This window comes from Schistocerca piceifrons, chromosome 1 (genome assembly GCF_021461385.2).
Source record: "Schistocerca piceifrons isolate TAMUIC-IGC-003096 chromosome 1, iqSchPice1.1, whole genome shotgun sequence".
In the NCBI taxonomy this organism is placed as follows: Eukaryota; Metazoa; Arthropoda; class Insecta; order Orthoptera; family Acrididae; genus Schistocerca; species Schistocerca piceifrons.
The window spans coordinates 737,509,507-737,531,724 of record NC_060138.1 but is presented as its reverse complement, the minus strand read 5'-3'; the positions used below and the strand labels follow the sequence as shown (position 1 = coordinate 737,531,724).

Genomic DNA, 22,218 nt, shown 5'->3' with positions numbered 1-22,218 from the left:
ATATCATGTCAGAAAAGAGCAAGCTGAGTTCCGAACAAGTGATACGTTCTAAATCCATGTTGATTTGTGGGCAGAAACTTCCCTTTCTCAAGATAATTTATTGTATTCAGAATAAACTGAAGAATTCTGCAGGAAACCGATGCTAGGGATATTGGTCTGTAATTTTGCAAATTCGTTCCAGTAGCCTTCTAATATACAGAAAGAAATGCATTTTTTCCACTCACTTTAGAGTTTGCATTGGACAAGAGATTCACGATAAATGCAGGCTGAGTGAGGGGCCAATGTAGAGTACTCTCTGTGAAACCAAATACGGATTCTATCCAGACTTGGGGACCTATTTGTTTTCAATTCTTTCAGTTGATCCTTTACACCAGGGATGCCTATTACTATGTCCTCTATTTGAGAGAATGTGCAGTGGTAGATTTATACAGTTCTATGTGAATGATTCCTGAACTGAGAAATTTAAAACTTCAGGTATCTTTTTGATGTCTTTTATTGCCACAGACGACTGATCAACTAGTGACTGGATAGAAGCATTAGGCCTGCTTATCATTTTTATGTAGAACCAGAATTTTCTCAGGTTCTTCACAAGATCTTTTGCTAAGGTATGACAGTGGAAGTTGTTTCTTGCTTCAAGCATTGATCTTTTTACAAATACATGAATTTCTAAGAACTTTAGTCTATCATCATTTACGCATTCTTTTTTGAACCAAAAGTGCAACTGTCTCTGTTAACTCATCATTTTCAAAATTTTGCTATTAAAACATGATGTGTCTTTTCCATGCTTAATCCACTTACTCAGGACATACTTCTCCAGAGTATGATTTACAATCAATTTAAAGCTTCCCCATAATTCATCTGTGTTCATCATATTGGAACAATATGATAGCCATTCACCGTCTAAGTGGGATGCTAACAACAGCTTGTCTGCTCTTTCTAACCAAAATACTTGCCTAGCCTTCTTGATGGATTTACAGCTTTAGTAATCACCATTGCTGTGATGGCATTATTTCACTAATCCCTTTCTCTGTACGAACACTGTCAGTAAGGTCAAGCCTGTTTATAGCTACAAGGTCTTAAATGTTTTCATTGTTTGTGGGCTGTTGAACTAGCTGCTCTTGACAGTATTCAGAAAATGTGTTCAACACTGCCTCACAAGACTGTCTGTCCTTATCACCTGCAGTGAATCTGTGGCTGTCCCAGTCTATACTCAGTATATCAAAGTCACCTCCAACTAATACCGCGTGATCTGGCTATTTCTGTGCTAATGAGTGTATCCTTTCTTTGAATGATTCTAAAAAAGTCTGATAGTTAACTTGTGCTCATGTAGACCTGTTGCTTTGTGTCCAGAAAATGTCACAGTTAGACTCAATTTCAACTTCTATAGACACAATATTTTTGTCAACTGTAATAACTTTTCACCCTCCTGTGGCATCTAATATGTCTTTCAGATATCTGTACCATGCCTCATTAAACATTTTGGAGCTTTCTATACATTTCAGCCAGTCTCAGTTCCAAGAATAATTTGAGTGTAACAATTTTCTGGAGTGCAGTAAATTCAGGAACTTTGTAACTAATAATTCTACAATTTGATGTTAAAACTTTGTGTGCAATCTGATTTTACTCTTTGCGCATCAACTGACAAACATTCATCAGAGAACCCAAACTACTGGTTAGCCAAACAAAAATGCCTGTGCACTGTACAAGTACTCTGCTCTCCTACTTCGTACTTCCTTTGTCTAGAGCACCCCTGACCTATCAAGGGGAGTCCTACAATTCTCTGCCTCATAACAGAGATACAGAAATCTGCAGCCAAGACTATCAACAATGGTGCTTTTGTTGAGACCCTCCAAACAAAAGGACGTTGATCAACTCTGGGTGTGATGCTGCAAATTGTGATCTCTACTTGCACCCGACGAGTTTGGCCACCAGTCTTGACTACTTCTGCCAGTCATCCATGTGAACTGAGGTTGGCCTCAGAACCAAAGTGACAAATGTCGTCAGTACTGAGGTAAGCCATGACTTGCAGAGGACTGTACCTTGCACCCTCAGTTGTTGCAGGCAGTCCCTCTGTGACATCCCAAATGAGGCCACCTGATAGACATACAGAGCGCGCATTAGACAAATTTCCAGTGCCAGATGCTTTTCACCCAAGGGCCTCCATAATGTGCCTAACATTGGAGCTCTTGATAAGTAGCAAACCCCTGTCCCCATGTGCCTGCTAGAACCATACTGAAGGAGTGGCCAGAAGTCCATGTACAGGTTGAATGTACACCTGATATATCCTATGTGATGTGCCAGATTCTCTGCCACCGCTCTATCCTGAAGTAGCAGCGTGAAGATGTCTGACCATGCCCAAACCCATGTTCTACTATTCATGAACTGTGTCCAGCTCCTCCTCCATTCACGCGTAGCATGCCCACATCCTATCTATCCTAGTACTAATAACCCAAGACTTAACTATAAAACTTACATAAATATGTAACTTGCTACACTCCTGATGGTTAACGAACAGAGGTGGAGCTTGACTGAGCTATGACCAATAGTTGCTGGCCATTCAGAACAAACAAATGAGAATATAATGAAATTTTCACTCTACAGAGGAGCGTGTGCTGATATGAAACTTCCTGGCAGATTAAAACTGTGTGCCGGACCGAGACTCGAACTTGGGACCTTTGCATTTCGCAGGCAAGTGCTCTACCAACTGAGCTACCCAAGCACGACTCACGCCCCGTCCCCACAGCTTTAATTCCGCCAGTACCTTGTCTCCTACCTTCCAAACTTCACAGAAGCTCTCCTGCAACACATTTTTTCCTCGGTTAGTTTAGGATGACAAAATGTGGAGTTTGTTGTGGGACATAATAGAATACCCTCGCTTCATCACTTACAGTTTCATGAAGTTTCAAGAGGTGACGGCACTATACGTTGTAGCAATTCTGCCTGCTTTGTTTATTCCTTCATTTGTTGTCCTCAGTGTTGAGTTACTGTTTTTCTACACTGGTTGAAAAATGGGTTTTGTAATTTGGACACTGACCGTAAATGATGTAACCAACAGGTACACATTTGTTTCACTGTAGTTTACTTTCACTTTGCACAACCCCCCAATAATACGCAGTTATATATGTATGGACAGTGCACTATTATTTAAACTTTCCATAAGCCTCATTAATAGTTTGCAGGCAAACCTTGACATACTGCTACAATAGTTTACTGTTGAACATCTACGAGCAGTAAAAACATAACCCCATAGTTCACAGTTCTTCAAATACATTGAACAGTCACTGTCATTGCTTTAATGCATGGCCTACTGGTGTAACAATTATTTCATCTACATCTACATCTACATTTATACTCTGCAAGCCACCCAACGGTGCGTGGCGGAGGGCACTTTATGTGCCACTGTCATTACCTCTCTTTCCGGTTCCAGTCACGTATGGTTTGCGGGAAGAACGACTGCCGGAAAGCCCCCATGCGCGCTGAAATCTCTCTAATTTTACATTCGTCATCTCCACGGGAGGTATAAGTAGGGGGAAGCAATATATTCGATACCTCATCCAGAAACGCACCCTCTTGAAACCTGGACAGCAAGCTACACTGCGATGCAGAGCGCCTCTCTTGCAGAGTCTGCCACTTGAGTTTGCTAAACATCTCCGTAATGCTATCACACTTACCAAATAACCCTGTGATGAAACGTGCCACTCTTCTTTGGATATTCTCTATCTCCTCTGTCAACCTGACCTGGTACGGATCCCACACTGATGAGCAATACTCAAGTATAGGTCGAACGAGTGTTTTGTAAGCCACCTCCTTTGTTGATGGACTACATTTTTTAAGGACTCTCCCAATGAATCTCAACCTGGTACCCGCCTTACCAACAATTAATTTTATATGATCATTCCACTTCAAATCATTCCGCACGCATACTCCCAGATATTTTACAGAAGTAACTGCTACCAGTGTTTGTTCCACTGTCATATAATCATACAATAAAGGATCCTTCTTTCTATGTATTCGCAATACATTACATTTGTCTATGTTAAGGGTCAGTTGCCACTCCCTGCACCAGGTGCCTATCTGCTGCAGATCTTCCTGCATTTTGCTGCAATTTTCTAATGCTACAACTTCTCTGTGTACTACAGCATCATTTGTGAAAAGCCGCATGGAGCTTCCGACACTATCTACTAGGTCATTTATATATATTGTGAAAAGCAATGGTCCCGTAACACTCCCTGTGGCACACCAGAGGTTACTTTAACGTCTGTAGACGTCTCTCCATTGAGAACAACATGCTGTGTTCTGTTTGCTAAAAACTCTTCAATCCAGCCACACAGCTGGTCTGATATTCGTTAGGCTCTTACTTTGTTTATCAGGCGACAGTGTGGAACCGTGTCGAACGCCTTCCAGAACTCAAGGAAAATGGCATCCACCTGGGAACCTGTATCTAATATTTTCTGGGTCTCATGAACAAATAAAGCGAGTTGAGTCTCACACGATCACTGTTTCTGGAATCCATGTTGATTCCTACAGAGAAGACTCTGGGTTTCCGGAAATGACATAATACATGAGCAAATAATTCTACAACAGATCGATGTCAGAGATATAGGTCTATAGTTTTGCGCACCTGCTCGACGATCCTTCTTGAAGACTGGGACTACCTGTGTTCTTTTCCAATCATTTGGAACATTCCATTCCTCTAGAGACTTGCGGTACACGGCTGTTAGAAGGGGGGCAAGTTCTTTCGCGTACTCAGTGTAGAATCGAATTGGTATCCCGTCAGGTCCAGTGGACTTTCCTCTGTTGAGTGATTTCAGTTGCTTTTCTATTCTTTGGACACTTATTTCGATGTCGGCCATTTTTTCATTTGTGCGAGGATTTAGAGAAGGAACTGCAGTGTGGTCTTCCTCTGTGAAACAGCTTTGGAAAAAGGTGTTTAGTAGTTCAGCTTTACGCGTGTCATCCTCTGTTTCAATGCCATCATCATCCCAGAGTGTCTGGATATGCTGTTTCGAGCCACTTCCTGATTTAGCGTAAGACGAGAACTTCTAGGTTTTTCTGTCAAGTCGGTACATAGAATTTTAGTTTCGAATTCACTGAACGCTTCATGCATAGCCCTCCTTACGCTAACTTTGGCATCTTTTAGCTTCTGTTTGTCTGAGAGGTTTTGGCTGTGCTTAAACCTGCAGTGAAGCTCTCTTTGCTTTCACAGTAGTTTCCTAACTTTGTTGTTGAACCATGGTGGGTTTTTCCCATCCCTCACAGTTTTACTCGGCACATACCTGTCTAAAACACATTTCACAATTGCCTTGAACTTTTTCCATAAACACTCAACATTGTCAGTGTCAGAACAGAAATTTTCGTTTTGATCTGTTAGGTAGTCTGAAATCTGCCTTCTATTACTCTTGCTAAACAGATAAATCTTCCTCCTTTTTTTTATATTCCTATTTACTTCCATATTCAGGGATGCTGCAACAGCCATATGATCACTGATTCCCTGTTCTGCGCTTACAGAGTCGAAAAGTTTGGGTCTGTTTGTTATCAGTAGGTCCAAGATGTTATCTCCACGAGTCGGTTCTCTGTTTAATTGCTCGAGGTAATTTTCGGATAGTGCACTCAGTATAATGTCACTCAATGCTCTGTCCCTACCACCCATCCTAAACATCTGAGTGTCCCAGTCTATATCTGGTAAATTGAAATCTCCACCTAAGACTATAACATGCTGAGAAAATTTATGTGAAATGTATTCCAGATTTTCCCTCTGTTGTTCTGCCACTAATGCTGCTGAGTCGGGAGGAAGGTAAAAGGAGCCAATTATTAACCTAGCTCAGTTGTTGAGTCTAACCTCCACCCATAATAATTCGCAGGTACTATCCACTTCTACTTCACTACAGGATAAACTACTACTAACAGCGACAAACACACCACCACTGGTTGCATACAATCTATCCTTTCTAAACACCGTCTGTGCCTTTGTAAAAATTTCAGCAGAATTTATGTCTGGCTTCAGCCAGCTTTCTGTACCTATAACGATTTCAGCTTCGGTGCTTTCTATCAGCACTTGAAGTTCCGGTACTTTACCAATGCAGCTTCAACAGTTGACAATTACAATACCGATTGCTGCTTGGTCCCCGCATGTCCTGACTTTGCCCCCCACCCTTTGAGGCTGTTGCCCTTTCTGTACTTTCCCGAGGCCATCTAACCTAAAAAACCGCCCAGTCCATGCCACACAACCCCTGCTACCTGTGTAGCCACCTGTTGTGTGTAGTGGACTCCTGACCTATCCAGCAGAACCCGAAACCCCACCACCCTATGGCGCAAGTCGAGGAATCTGCAGCCCACACAGTCGCAGAACCATCTCAGCCTCTGATTCAGACCCTCCACTCGGCTCTGTACCAAAGGTCCGCAGTCAGTCCTGTCGACAATGCTACAAATGGTGAGTTCTGCTTTCGTCCCGCTAGCGAGACTGGCAGTCTTCACCAAATCCGATAGCTACGGAAGCCAGAGAGGATTTCCTCTGATCCATAGCGACACACATCATTGGTGCCGACATGAGCGACCACCTGCAGATGGGTGTACGCTGTACCCTTCATGGCATCCGGAAGGACCCTTTCCACATCTGGAATGACTCGCCCGGTATGCACACGGAGTGCACATTGTTTTTCTTCCCCTCTCTTGCTGCCATATCCCTAAGGGACTCCATTACGCACCTGACGCTGGAGCTCCCAACTACCAGTAAGCCCACCCTCTGCGACCGCCCAGATCTTGTAGACTGAGGGGCAACCTCTGGAACAGGACAAGCAGCCACGTCCGGCCGAAGATCAGTATCAGCCGGAGACAGAGCCTGAAAGTGGTTCGTCAGACAAACTGGAGAGGCCTTCCGTTCAGCCCTCCGGAATGTCTTTCACCCCCTGCCACACCTTGAGAAGACCTCCCACTCTACCACGGGTGAGAGGTCAGCCTCATCCCGGGCAGCCACAGCCGTAGTCCGATCTGGGGATGCGTGGGACGAGCTGGCCATACCCGACAAACCCCCATCCAGACCCCCACAGTGATGCCCATTGGCATCAAGCTGTGTGACCAAAGCCAACACTGCCTGAAGCTGGGAGCGAAGGGATGCCAACTCAGCCCGCATCCGAACACAGCAGTCACAGTCCCTATCCGTGCTAAATACTGTTGTGCAAAGAACATCTGAACTAATCTACAGAGAGCACAAACAATTCGACACAAAATTTAAATGGTTATAAAAATACAAGATTGTGAAGTAAATGCAGTAATGCTGCTACTTGCGCACTGCCGCCACACTGCTCGGCGGCAGGAGACTACATGATTTTACACTATTCAGGTTCTAAAACGCGATGCTACAACTCTCAAATACTATAATACGCCTGAAATTTATGAATTAAACAATGCAAGTGCCAAAAAACACGAAAAGAATTTAAGAATTAAACTATGTAACAAATAAGTGAGCTAATAGTATACAACTTGCTGCTGGCAGCTGCTTATCCAACAGCAGCAGGGAGCACACTGGCTATGACCAACTGACACTGGCCGTTCAAAACGAAAACAGAAGACAGACGACTACGCGAATTTACACTATTCATGTACTAAAGCGCGATGCTACAACTCTCAAATACTATAATATGCCCGAAATTTATGAATTAAACAATGCAAGTACCAAAAAACACCCAAAGAAATTAGGGATTAAACTATGTAACAAATAAGTGAGCTAAGAGTATACGACTTGCTGCTGGCAGCTGCTTATCCAACTGTGGGAGGGAGCACTGTTATTTGATACATTGTTGTCATTCTAAGCAACACAGGTTCTTCGTCTGAATCTCGACTGTGGACTGACTGACTCCTGACCAAAAATTGGGCCCTTATATATCATCACAATAATAGGTGCTGAAAATACACATTGTTTGAAGTTTAATTTACAGAAATTACAATTAAAACTTAACTAATTCGATTAACTGAATACATCGAATAATTGGTTCTTCTTAACATTTTCTTCTACTACAAAAGTTAGACCAAATTATTTGTTTAAATCATAAAATTAACAAATATCGTTTTGCAAAGAATACTTTGACAAAACTGTTAATTACTTTGGAATTAATTAAGGGCTGGTTTTGCTAACATGTTTCTGACTAGAACCAAATAGATACTTAAAGATTACTATTATTTTGTCTTCCAGATGTTTATAATTAGTATAGAATTTATATTTGTTTGCACCTTCTGGCTTCCAACTGTCTGGCTCAATGAAGGACACACCCCATGGGAAGCGGTACTTGTACAATGGGGAGGTTATTGATGCAGCAAGACGTTGGCTCCTATGATGACCAGTAGAGTGTACCATGCATGCACACAGGCCGTCCAGTAAGGTAGCATGCTTTGAACAGACATTATGTTGAAAACTAGGGTTTTGTAGTCAAAAGAGTGGGAAATAATATGGTATATTGGAATTCTGAATAAAACCGGCCTGCTTTCAGAAAAATAAAAAAAATAAAAATATATTGCATTACTTAATAAATGTTCTCGTATGTGAATTACTTTCCACTTAACATTCCATATGGAGAAATGGTTACTTTTTGAAGATGATACTAGTGTTGTAATAAATTCCATGAGAGGAAAGTAACAGATGAGGTTGTTAATGATGTTTTTCACAGAATTATTAAGTGTTTCTCTGAAAATGGACTCTCCCTTAATTTTTAGGAAACACACTATATTTAATTCTGTACAACAAATAGAGTCTTACCAACAATTGATGTACCAAATGAACAGGAGTCAGTAAATTGGGAAGAATGCTCCAAATTTTTGGGGGTACATATTAAAGAAAACTGAAATTGGAAGAAGTGTATTAGTCAGCTTCTGAATCAATGAAGTTCAACTACTTTTGCTCTTAGTATAGTTGTTAGTCTTGGAAACAAGTGAATCAAACTCCTGCCATTGAGCAGTAAGAATAATACATGGTGTTCACTAGTGATCATCATGTGGGCAAGTCTTCATGTAGTTAGGCATTTTAACAGCATCATCACAGTACATATATTGGCTAAAGAAAGTTGTCATAAAGAATCCATGACAATTTGAGAAAAATGGCGATGTCCACAACTACAACACTGGACAGAAAAAATTACCTGTATTATCCATGATTAAAGCTGTCGGTGGCTCATAAAGGAGGTCAGTATTGAGCATACAAATTTGTGATCATTTATCCAATATCATAAAATGTCTGATAGGTAGCGAAGCAAGTTTTAAATCTAACCTAAAATCATTTATCTTAGAAAACTCCTTCTATTCCATGGATTTGTTTCATGTAAACTGCTTCACTCCACATCTTTTCAACAAAAGTATCGTTCAGATCTGTCGAATATGTAACTAACTAATTAACTAACCTTCACTCCTGGCATTATTTAAATTTCGCCAAGAACTTTGCAGCAGCATACAGTGGAATTACTAAACGCTTAGAAAACAAAAGAGGTAGCAGTAGCACACAACTTGGATTTCAAAGAGGATTATCATTCAACAGGCTAGGTTTACCTTGACAGTTGTCATATATAACAATCAATAATTCAAACATATTATTGTTGGGAATATTTTATGACTTTGATCATCCATTTGATTGTGTGAACCATTATGTTTACATACAAGCCTGAAAATAAGGAACAATAGTCATAGCAGTTTCGTGGTTTTTCAGAGAAAGTGGTGTATATTAGTTTCACATTAATTGCACTGCAACAGGAATTTGTAATTTCAGGCAATCTAACATGGTGTAGCATATTATTCTGATTTGGGCCTTCTGTTATGATACACATAAATAATCCTCAATTTGAACTATCAGACAATGCCAGTCTTAATCTTGTTACAGATGATAGGGGTATAGAAATAAAAGTTAGTACCAGTGCTCTTACTGAAAAAGTAGATATTGAAGCATTTGAAAACATAAACACATGGCTCAGTGGAATTAGTTGTAATTGAATTTGAAAAGTCTCAGTAAATACAGTTCACTACTTTTTATTTATTTATTTTATTTTTGGTCCAGTAAATCCTTTTAGTACATTGTTTGTACATATGATATAGACAGCTTAGGGATAACATAATTTAGTTATTGAGACTACATGATTAGCACAATCAAGGTACATAATAATGTAATGTGAAGTACTACATTGTTTGTACATATGGTATAAGGCAAGTCAAGGGTAGTTCAGTTTATTTATAATTCCAGTAGTTGTTAGGTGTGACTACATGATCAACACAATCAACATAAATAATAATATAAATTGATATAATACATAATTATATAATTAACAATATTTAGTAAATCAGATTTGCTTATAATGATGCTCCAGAAATTCAGAGACAGAGTAGAAACAGTGGTCAATCCTGAACTGTTTCAACTTTACTTTAAATGTACCTAATGTCGATATGCATTTTAAGTAACAACGTTTGCTGTCATATAAATTAACTCCAGTACAGTATAACTCACTTTTTTATAACTCTGTACTTACTGCATTTATGTGTAAGTTAAACTTCTGGCTTGTTTTGTATGAGTGTAAATCATAGTTATGTTTGGACCTCGTGTAAAGATTAGTACAATACAATGTACAAACTAGACAGAGGCAGTATTTTTCAGGTTTTTGAAATAGGTGTGTATATAAATCCTCACATTTAGTTTGCTTTATCACTCTGATAACCTTTTTCTGTACTTTAATAGTTTTTTTTTTTTTAATTGTAGAATTGAGCCAAAAATGATTCTGTACATCAATAGCAATTATATATGCCAAGGTACATTGTTACCGCTGATGAGCAGCTTGTGTTTTGAATAAGAATCCTGAAACATACACAAGTGTATTCAATTTTTATTTTGATTGTTGAGGTGCAACTCTCACTTCATAGCCTCCTAAACATGAGGCATAAGAACTGCATATGACACATTTAAGACATTTATTTCTTCAGTGGTGAAAACAGGGTTTGCAGGATGGAGGTTTGTGTAGTGTGAATGTGAACTCCCACAATTTTTTTTTAATTAATGATAAGTGTGTTGATACTTCTTATACAACTACTACACAGACCTTAGAAGTAGTCTACTCAAGCAATGAAATACAATAAATAAATAGTGACAAGTTTTGTGGGTTTCAGGCAGATCTTAACCTTTAATTGGAAAACTCTCATGTAAGTTTTAAGTAAAGGCCTTTTTAGTTACATTTATAGTGAACATTATTGCTACTGTAAGTAATTTAAAAATGAAGAAACTTGAGTGTTCTGTACATTACCATTCAAATTTCAGGAAACTGAATTTACAGAAATAACATTTTCAGAATATGGAAGTATGTTTTTAAAATTGTATTTGGTGTTAGTTCTAGAACTTCCTGCAAACCACTCTTCAAAAAACACATTGTTTTGTGAACTGTTTCACAATACGTATGAGGGTTGTTCAAAAAATTTCAGAACTTTGTCCACAGTTTTTTTTTTCATTTACCTTTTACTTATTGTGCATGGTCTCCTTCAAAATACTCTCCTCCACAACTGAAACATTGCTCCCAATGCTTTTTCCACTTCCCAAAGCGGTCTTGGCACATCTCTTGCTGGATCGTGCAAATTTTGTTTTATCTCATCTGTCGTTGCAAATCTTCATCTTTTCAACAGCATTCCCAACTTTTCAAATAAAAAAGTCTGCAGGAGCTAAGAGTGGAGAGTAGAGAGGATGAGGCAGCACAGTGATATCGTTTTTTGTGCAATAGTCACACACTACTAGGGGTGAATGTGTGGGTGCATTATCATGATGCAAGAGCCATGAATTGTATTGCAACATTGTAGGTCATTTCCTTCTCACATTTTCTCGCAACACATCTTGATAATAACATTGATTAAAAGTTTGTTGCTGTATCACAAATTCATGATGAATTAATCCTTCAAAGTCAAAGAAAACTATCAGCATGGTTTTGACATTTGACCTGACCTGATAAGCATTTTTTGGTCTTGGAGAGCCTTTCCCAAACCATTTTGAAGACTGAACCATGGTCTCAGCATCATAACCATAGACACACTTAAGGAACATCTTATTCTTATTGCATGATCCAAAACCCCTTCACCGTTTTTGAGGCAAAGGTCTTTTTGGTCTTGGCTCATGAGCTGTGTGACGAGCTTGGCAGCTACACAATGCAGTCCAAGATGTAAAGATTTAATGACATGATCCAACTGAAGTGTTACATTCTTCTGCACTCTCTCTGACAGCACAGTTTGGTAACATTACTGATGTGAGCTTCGTTGGTAGATGTTGAAGGGCATCCTAAACAAAGGTCATCTTTAACTTTTATCTGGTCATTTTTTTATCTGTGTGAACCATTTGTAACACAAAGTGAAGCTTAAGCACTCATCACCGTAGACTTCCTGCAACTTTTGGTGTGTCTCTGTAAATGCTTTCTTGAGTTTCATGCAAAATTTGATGCAGACACATTGCTTCTCTAACTCTGTCATCTTAAGATTCACAAATTGTGCAACACAATATTCTACTCAATGCAGCAGTGAACAATAACTAACAGACATAAAACAATGAAACTTTTGGCAGTTACACATTAAACACTGGCATTTGCAAGGATGCCAACCACATTATGCTCCAACACACCACTGGCACGAAATCATAAATGTTCCAGAATTTTTTGAATGGACTTCATATATTAATTGATCTCCTTTCCAAAAGAAACGATTAAAGAACTCTAATCCATTGAAGAGTATCTTCATGGAAACTCTGTAAAATTAATGCATTAGAGAATAAAATAATAAAATTAATACTATTAAGTCATTTCATTGTGTTGCCCTTACATAAACTGTACATTTTCACCTCTCTCTACATCAAAGAGCACTATCTCTACAGGACCTGTGGAATTTGATTGATGTAATGTAATATGAGCATCAAATTAAGGCCCATTCTTCATAAGGAAAGAAAACAGTGCCACTTACAACAATAAATATAGGTATAAAACAGTTGTGTTGATAGTATTGCTGTAAATATCAAGTCTTTTTACAAACTGATTTAAATCAGTCATGCTGTCATGTGTTTAAAGGCAAATAATTCAACACTATTCAGTTGCAGTTTCTGCTTAATGGAATTTAACAGCCACCAGTTAATGCCATAGACTCCACAAAATTATCTACAGCATTATTGCTGATGTAACTGTGATAGAAATATGTAAACCTGTTTAGTTGAAGATAAATTATCTTGTATTTTATTGTAAGCACAGTTGAAGTAGTTCCATAATCTTATTTAGCACATGGTTATTGATGACCAGTACTCATATCTTTATTTTATCACTTAGTAAAAAGAAGGGCAAGTTGAGTCTTATTTTCTTATTTTTTATGATCATCTCACTTTTTGTAATGTAAACAAATTTCCCTATTTTTTATCATATCAAAATTACACAAAATGTAAGTAGAATTTGTCATTAGCCACAGTGACAGATTGGTTTTCTGTGATTATGTTGTAACAAAGGTTATACATATGTACAAAAGGAAAATTCTACTGAGAGAATAAATAAATGTGAGACTCATTTGCTGGACAAAACCTACCTTGAAGAGATGAAATGTTTAGTATTGCCAATAGACACACACAAAATTAAAAGGTATGGCATTATTCTAGCTTTTGCAACTGCTAGTTCCTTCATCAGGGATTACAGAGGGATAGAGTGGAAAGAGTCAAAAAAAGAAACACAGGTCACTCAGACCCCAGGGCAAGATAAACCTACTTTTAGTGAGGACAAGGGGAGACAAAGATGAAGGTGGTGTCAGAGTATAGGTCAGAGATCGTACATTGGTAAGAACTTCAGTTCAGAAATGATGAGCAGAATTAGAAGTAAAGATAGCTTAGGGGGAAGAGAAGTGAATAGTGCAATTAAGAACATGAGACATAAGAAAAATAGCAGAAGGAGGGAAACGAAGATGGCAAAAAAGGGTATAGTGAAAAAAGGAAGTGGTGAATGTGTTAATGGAAATTAAGTCCAGGAGGGTGGTGGGATGTGAAAATGTATTTGAGGGCAAGTTCCCATTTCTGGAGGGAAACTAGCATTGGGTGAGAGGGTCCGAATAGTCCATGTAATGTAGCAGGTATTAGGTCTCTCAAATCATGTTGTAGAGCAGCTTCATCAACTAGTCAGTGAATATCCCCAAGGCAGACAGTTTTTGTATGCACATTCATGTGCTCAGCCTGTATAATGGTGGTCAAGTCTATATGAAAAACTTTCTAGGCCATACAAGTTAGTTGACGAACAACAAGTGAGCTTGACATAACAGGATTTTCCACTGGTGAAGTTGTTGTAGATGATAGTGGGTGGATACATGGGGCAAATTTTACAGGGGAGATGATTTCATGGGTATGAATCTTGTGGTAGGGGTAAAGGTTTGGGAATATTACATGGTTTGAGTGGGACATTACAGAGGTTAAAAGGACAATGAAAGGCAACACTGCATGGGAAGAACATCAGGGAGAGAGGATCTAATTTCAGAGCTTGACTTGAGAACTATAGATTTGATTTCTCATACATCAAAAGTTTTATTAATAGTGATAAATAGAAGAGTTCATGGAAGACTGGAATAAAATATTGCAGAGGAACAGTATGGATTTAAAAGAGAGAAAAGTACAAGAGGTGCAGTTGGACTGCTGAGAATTATATGTGAGAGATACATTAAAATAGGAAGAGAAGTTTATACCCTTTTCACTGACATGGAGAAAGCCTTTGATAGAGCACAGTAGAATAAATTAATGGACATCAGTGGAATAAATTAATGGATATTCTTAGGAAGAATGGTGTCAACTGCAGGGGTAGAAGACTGATTAAAAACCTATACCTACTATAGAAAATACAAGTACAGAATGGGAATAAGATGACGGAGGAAAGCACAGTTGGAACGGGGGTGAGGCAAGGCTGTTGCCTCTCCACAATACTGTTTAACATATATTTGGAGCATATTACTCAGAAACCTTTGGAACAAAATAGAGGACTGTGGGTTGGTGGTAAGAGGTTAGAATCTATTCAATTTGTGGATTATATGATATCTTAGCAGAGAGCGAAAGAATTATGACTAGAATGCTAAAAGATTTAAATAAGGCCTGTGAGGAATCTGGAATGAGAATTAATAAGAAAAAGACAATATGTATGATGGTAAGTGCAAAAAAAGCAAGAATAATATTATAAACTTAGGACAGGAAGATATAAAGCAAGTTAGTGCTTTCAAATATCTGGAAAGCATTATTACAGATGACATAAGGTGTAGTAAGAAGGAGGTGCAAACAAACATAGCAATTACCAAGGAGGCATTTAATAATAAGAAAAGGCTTCTATGTGGGTGCATGGACAAGGACCTGAGGAAGAGACTGGTGAAGTGCCTCGTATGGAGCATGGCATTATACAGATGTGTGACAGGAACACTGAGGAAAGAGGAAGAAAGAAGAATAGAAGCATTTGAGATGTGGATTTGGAGGAGGATGGAAGGGGTAAAATGTGTATACAGAGTGAGAATTGATGCGGTGTTGAGAAGAGCGGAGGAAGAGACAGAAATTTTAAAGGTATCAGGAAGAGAAATCACAACTGATTTGGACACTGGATAAAAAGAGGTTGTTTACTGATGTATGCTATGTTAGGAATGGTGAGTTGAAGCAAAAGAGGATGCAGAAGGTATCAGATGATGGATAGTGTAAGGATAGGAAACAATTATGGGAAAACAAAGAGGGTAGCTAATGATAGGGCTGTGTGGGAGAGCTACAGTGAAGACCTTCCATTGGGCAGAACACTGATGATGATGATGAAGATGATGACTTGAGAAAAAGACTTTTGAGTCACTGAAAGTGAATGTTTTTCCTTCTGAGTTAAACCTGATTGATGTGTATGGTTTATTGCTCCATAACAGACAGATGGATAATTTATTATGGGACTCATATCTACTTCATAAAACACAGATCTAGAAAAAAAGCTACCAGGTACTGTGCACTGTCTTTCTATTCCTGATGGGAATGATACTGTGGGAATCAAACCAAAGCTGCAGATCAGCAACTGTAAGTACTCATTATCAGAACTGCCCAAGGTGAAATCAGTATTGAAATATCCACACAGTATTGCTTCTCAGACACCACCTAATTGCTTAATGAAATTTAAAACATTTACTGTTGGGGATCTGTATACCACCAAAACTACCATCCAAGTTTACTGCTTTTTTTTTTTTTTTTTTTTTTTTTTTTTTTTTTTTTTTTTTTTTTTTTTATACGGCCTGGGACTTCATTCCATTATTTTAGTGGATAGCCACTCCCCATTTCCTGATGTAATGTGATCCAATCTTATATCCATCTGTGGGCACCATTTCAGTTTCTGTGACTGCCGTACAATTTTCTTTTACGCACAGTGCATCTGTAGAAATAACTTTAAATTTTTAATTTCCTGCAGGGATATGAGAAAGTCATCTTTCTTATCTGACAATCTTCATATTTTGTGATAGGAAAGTCCATATTTATTATGATTGTTACTATTTATAATGTCCAAGCTGTCATATTTTTTTCAGTGATAGTTGCTGCTGGGTGTGTAGTTATTCAACTGTGCTATCTTAAGAAAGAATTTATCCTGAAAAAAGACCTAATGAAAGTATTAAAAAGCAGAGGGTTTTTATGGAAAGTTTAGGTTTAAATCGAATGCTTCTTTAAATTAATTGATCAGGTTGTCTCTTCCCGGAAACATTCAGCTGTAGATCATGTCATCTGTGGTGGGATCGTGTGAAAGGGTGATGCATCAGTTTTCTCATATGTGATTGACTCACACTGTTAAGCAACTCTGAAAGCTTCGAAGAGCACTTCATCCCTAGCTTGTCATATTTCCAAAGAGTGACACTGATTAGTGTGAGGAACATTCCCAGTTATGTACCTGATGTGAACCTCAATTGTGTAGTTGAGATTTTTGGTCAAAGCGGTTCCTGGCATCTCCAATAATCTCTGCATTATTTTTGTTACTAATTTTTTTCCCCCACACAATTTAAATCACAGGTAACACCACTAAGCACTGCATTTGGCTGAAAAATTTTGGTTACCTAGTATTTCGTACTCAGGGATTTCTTTACTAGAGTGGCCATCATAAAAGTAGACACCTCAAGGTCACACCTGCCCCCTGCAGTCTACCAGTGGTAAGCACTGTAATTTGCCCATCTCATATCTTTGTTGCCACATGGTCACCTAACAGCACAATAGGACAGTGCCAGCTGAAAGTTCTGTGTTTCTATGCAATATTGTGTGTTCATGTGTGGTTTCATTCTTCTGTGTAACGGTGAACTGATGTGTGTTCGGTAGTGAGCGAAATTCAAGAGCAAAGGCCCATGGTAGTGCTACTCTGGTTGGTATGCCTAAAGGGTGAAAAGACAATGTAAAATTGTTGTATCGAATGCACTGAAGATTTTTTACTTATCTGAGCAACACTGAAGAATCCAGGAATAATACAAATTGTGCACAGGTTCATAAAATGACAACAAAACCTTGTGGTATTTCCAAATCGACTGTATTCTGTGCTAACAGTGCAGTAACATTGCCAGAACCTCTATATGTTAGCATGTGATTTGATTTTCCAAGAAAAGGATAAATGAAAATGGAAATTAACAGAATTTAATGATTTTTGACAAACCATTAGGTCATAGAACTGTACTTCATTGCTACAACAGAGGAAAATATCTGACAGCTAGAAAAATATAGAGTGATCACTATAAAAAAATTAATTATTCTGGCTCAGATACCCCCGTTCCTTGTCTTCTCCATTCACTTGGTTGATGCAGCAAGAACGAAGTTTTGTGTGAGATGTGTTTACTATGAGCTGAGGACAATTATCTTGTAGTATACTTTGATAAAATTTGTGGTTTCACAAAACCACACACAAAAATATATTTTGCTCAACAAATGGATATATTGGCCTGAAAGTACATGCAGTTACTTTTGTGGAGTGCATATTGGTGATCTGGGTGATGGCTGCAGTGACGAAAGGTCAGTAAGAGCTACAAATTAAAAAAATTTTAAATGATAGGGAATATTCTCAGCCGTATTAAGTTGAGCTGTCAGAACTAAAATCCTGGCAGCGGCCTACAAGTACCCATGCACGACACCTCTTATGGTATTTTAGTTTTTATCTTGGAATACTTTTATGTTTTCATGATACAATATTTGTCACACGCACGTATAAACTTTGAGGATGTTCATATATTATTTTCAATTCAATATATCAGTGGTTCTGTTTCTTTCATAGGTTGAAGTAAAAAAACTATTTTTCTTCAAAATTTCTAGTAATGTTAGTTTTTATTTATTTATTGATTTTCATAACAGCTGCCCAGAATTTTCTTTTGGAAGGCACTGCATCATATTCTAGACTAAAAGTAGAAGTGTCTCTCTTTTTTATCTAACATCTGAAATTATCACTAACTGGCAGTGCTGTAGGATGGTAAGATGACTTTGCAGAGCCTATTTTTGTGACAGCCACTATAGTTTTGACAGTCTCATCCCAAGACTACTCTCCAGCAAAAGGAATTTTGTGAACTTTTTAACCCAATGACTACTGTTAGCCTTAAACTGCTCTTTTTGCCTCTTTTGTCAGTGGGTTCCTGAACTCCATGGCTAGTCTGCACACATTTGTTCAGTCTTCAAAGGAGTGACCCTACTGGAAATGTCTAGACTAAAGCTAGCAGACTTGCAGCTTCTCGTATAACTCTTACCTGATTTGACATCATAAGTTATTTGTGTAATCAATCTCTTATCAGTGGAATATTTCCATACTGGCTAGCATACACTGAAGTTAAGCCTCATTACAAAAAGGGGGACAAAGATATGCCATCAAACTATTGATCAATTTCACTTTTGCTGGCTTTTTCAAAAATATTTGAAAAGGTTGTGTTCATGCATTGTCTTAAGCATCTGGCTGCAAAAAGTATATTTTCGAAGTCACAGTTTGGGTTCCTTAAGGGTTACAATAAAGAAAGCTATTTAGATGTACAGTGAGAATGTAATCAATTCATTAGATAACAAATTAGAGGCAACTGGCATTTTCTGTGACCTGTCAAAAGCCTTTCACTGTATGAATCACAGCATTTTCTTAAGCAAATTAGAATGTTATGTTGTCACCGGCAGGGCTACAAAATAGTTTGAGTCCTATCTAACTAACAGGAAACAAATGATGTCATTGTGAAATACCTGTGCAGCAAGCAGTCTTCATTTGATTGGGACCGAGCGAGGTGGCGCAGTGGTTAGCACACTGGACTCGCATTCGGGAGGACGACGGTTCAATCCCGTCTCCGGCCATCCTGATTTAGGTTTTCCGTGATTTCCCTAAATCGTTTCAGGCAAATGCCGGGATGGTTCCTTTGAAAGGGCACGGCCGATTTCCTTCCCCATCCTTCCCTAACCCGAGCTTGCGCTCCGTCTCTAATGACCTCGTTGTCGACGGGACGTTAAACACCACTAACCTAACCTAACCTTTGATTGGGAATTAATTATGTGTGGTGTTCCTCAAGGTTCCACATTGGGTCTGCTGCTTTTTCTTGTGTACATTAATGACCTCTCATCTGTTACATTGCCAGATGATAAGTTTGTTTTGTTTGCAGATGATACAAACATTGCAATAAATAGCAAAGTCAAGTATAGATTTAGAAATAGCTGCTAACTGAATTTTCACTGACATTAATAAATGGTTTAAAGCTAATTCACTGTCATTAAAGTTTGAGAAGACACACTATATGCAGTTCAGAACTCGTATGAGACTTCCTTCCAGCATGTGTATAACAAATGAATACATGTAGATAGAAGAGATTGACATTGTTAAATTTTTGGTATTACAACTCGATAATAAATTCAGGCAGGGAGGGCATATCACAGCATTGCTGAAGCGCCTTAACAAATCTGTATTTGCAGTGGGAATAATGTCAGAGGTAGGAGATATAAATACATACATATAAAAAAATGCATACTTTGCTGGCTTTCATCCTATTATATCACACGGAATCATATTCTGGGGTAACTTGTCAAACCAATGAAAAGTTTTTATGTTCAAAAGCATGTAATAAGACTCGTTTGTTGGGTAAATTCAAGAACATCATGAAGAAACCTGATCAAGGAACTTCATATTCTAACCACTACTTCTCAGTATATTTATTCCTTAATGAAATTTATTGCAAGTAATTCATCTTTATTTCATACCAATAGCCCAATACACATTATCAATACTAGGAATAAGAACAATCTACATAAAGACATAAAACCATAAAACCATAAAACCACTTACCTTGATCAACAAAGGGGCACAGTATTCAAGAACACACATTTTCAATAAATTTCAGCAGCCATTAAAAACTCAGTTTCAAATAAAGAATGGTTTAAACAGAGTTTGAAAGACTTTTTGGTAGGCAGCTCCTTCTACAATATAAATGAATCTCTTAACGGGAACTGTTAGACTATCTTAAGTAAAAATGTCTGCTAGATTTCAGTTTTGACAGCACTTGGTTACAGCAGCCAAGATTAGATATTTTGTGTATGGTAAATTGATTAAAAGTACATAACTGTGTTTCATTCTGAGCATGTATTAATTCTGCCCATCGGCAGTGTATGGTCTTGATTTAATTATAATTTTGTTAACAGTTCCTGGCAGTGTAGGGTCTTGATTTAATTATCATTTCATTAACAGTTCCAGATTACTGTAATGTATTCACCTGTTTTGTCAACCTCCTGAAAAATTATCTGGGTGCTAAGTACTATATTCAAATGTTTTATGTTTTTTTGCATGCACTAGAATCATATCAGTTTTGAGTCTCTGGAACAAAACCTGAATGTAATCTAATCTAACCACAGTCCATTCATTTACAATTTTCCTCATTTTACCCCTGTCAAATCTACATTTTAACTGCTCCAAATCTGTTTGTGGTACTGTCAAATCCATTTTTATTTTAAAACAGCTGTTCATTCTCAATAATATATTTGCTGACAGTTTATCTGTTCATGGAATTCAGACTCCCAACAACTTTTCCAACTTTTCTCTGTTATCAACATTGATACTGGCAAATTATTAGTCCCGGGAATTCCATGGCTTCATTTTAAATTTGAAGTCAAATAACAAAAGACAAAATAAATATTATTTTTGTGTGATGGAATGAAAAATATTATGAGAAATTAACAGTTTTCTCATCTTTTTGTTTTACTTGCACTGTAAAATCTTACTTCTTGCCAAATTTCCAGATTATAGCTCAATGGGAAATACCCTATAGGTTTTAATGAATGAGTTTGCAAGTATCAAAATACGTGACATTAATGTCTGTCTCTTTTGATTGCATTGACTTTGAAGCTTAACTTTTTTACAGCACCAAGGTACCATAGACCTTAGTATATGACATAAATTTCAACTAGATATATCTACCCATTCCTGAGAAAAGGGGTCTAACTGACGAACAGGCAGACAGACGGTCAGATAACAAGTGACAGTTGCCAAATTTCATGATTCTCTACAAGAGGTACCCTACAGATTATTTAATATTGTGTCATCTGTCCTTTTGCACTGCATAGTGAAACAGCTTGATGTAGCTTAGACTCAACACATCCCCTGCATAAATATTGAGCCATGCTGCCTCTATAGCCATCCATAATTGTGAAAGTGTTGACAGTGCCTGATTTTGTGCATGAACTGTCCGATGGATGGTCAAATAATTCACTTGAATTGTCCAGAATCTTCTCCAAGCCAGTCGCAAACACCTGTGACCTGGTGACATGGCCATTTTCATCCACAAAAATTTCATTGTTGTTTGGGGACAAGAAGTCCGTGAATGGCTGCAAATGGTCTCCAAGTAGCTGAACATTACCATTTCCAGTCAATGATCAGTTCACTTGGATCAGAGGACCCAGTCCATTCCATGTAAACCCAGCCTACACCATTATGGAGCCACTGCCAGCTCACTTGGTGCCTTGTTGAAAATTTTGGCCCAGAGCTTCATGGAGTCTGTGGTACACTTGCACCCTGCCATCAGCTTTTACCCATTTGAAATTGGGACTCACCTGACCAGGCCATGGTTTTCCGATCATCTAGTGTCTAACTGATATGGACATGAGCCCAAGAGAATCACTGCAGACGATGTTGAGCTGTTAGCAAAGGCACTCCCGTCGTTCATCTGCTGCCATAGTCTATTAATGCCAAATTTCACCACATATCCTAACAGATATATTCATCAAAGGTCCCACTT

General features: G+C 38.2%; 1 protein-coding gene across 4 annotated transcripts in view; it reads left to right on the top strand.

Annotated features, from left to right (window-relative positions):
- The window catches only part of LOC124711518 (ATP-binding cassette sub-family C member 5-like), a 538,718-nt gene that overhangs the window by 290,691 nt on the left and 225,809 nt on the right, over nucleotides 1-22,218 (top strand). The window lies entirely within an intron of this gene.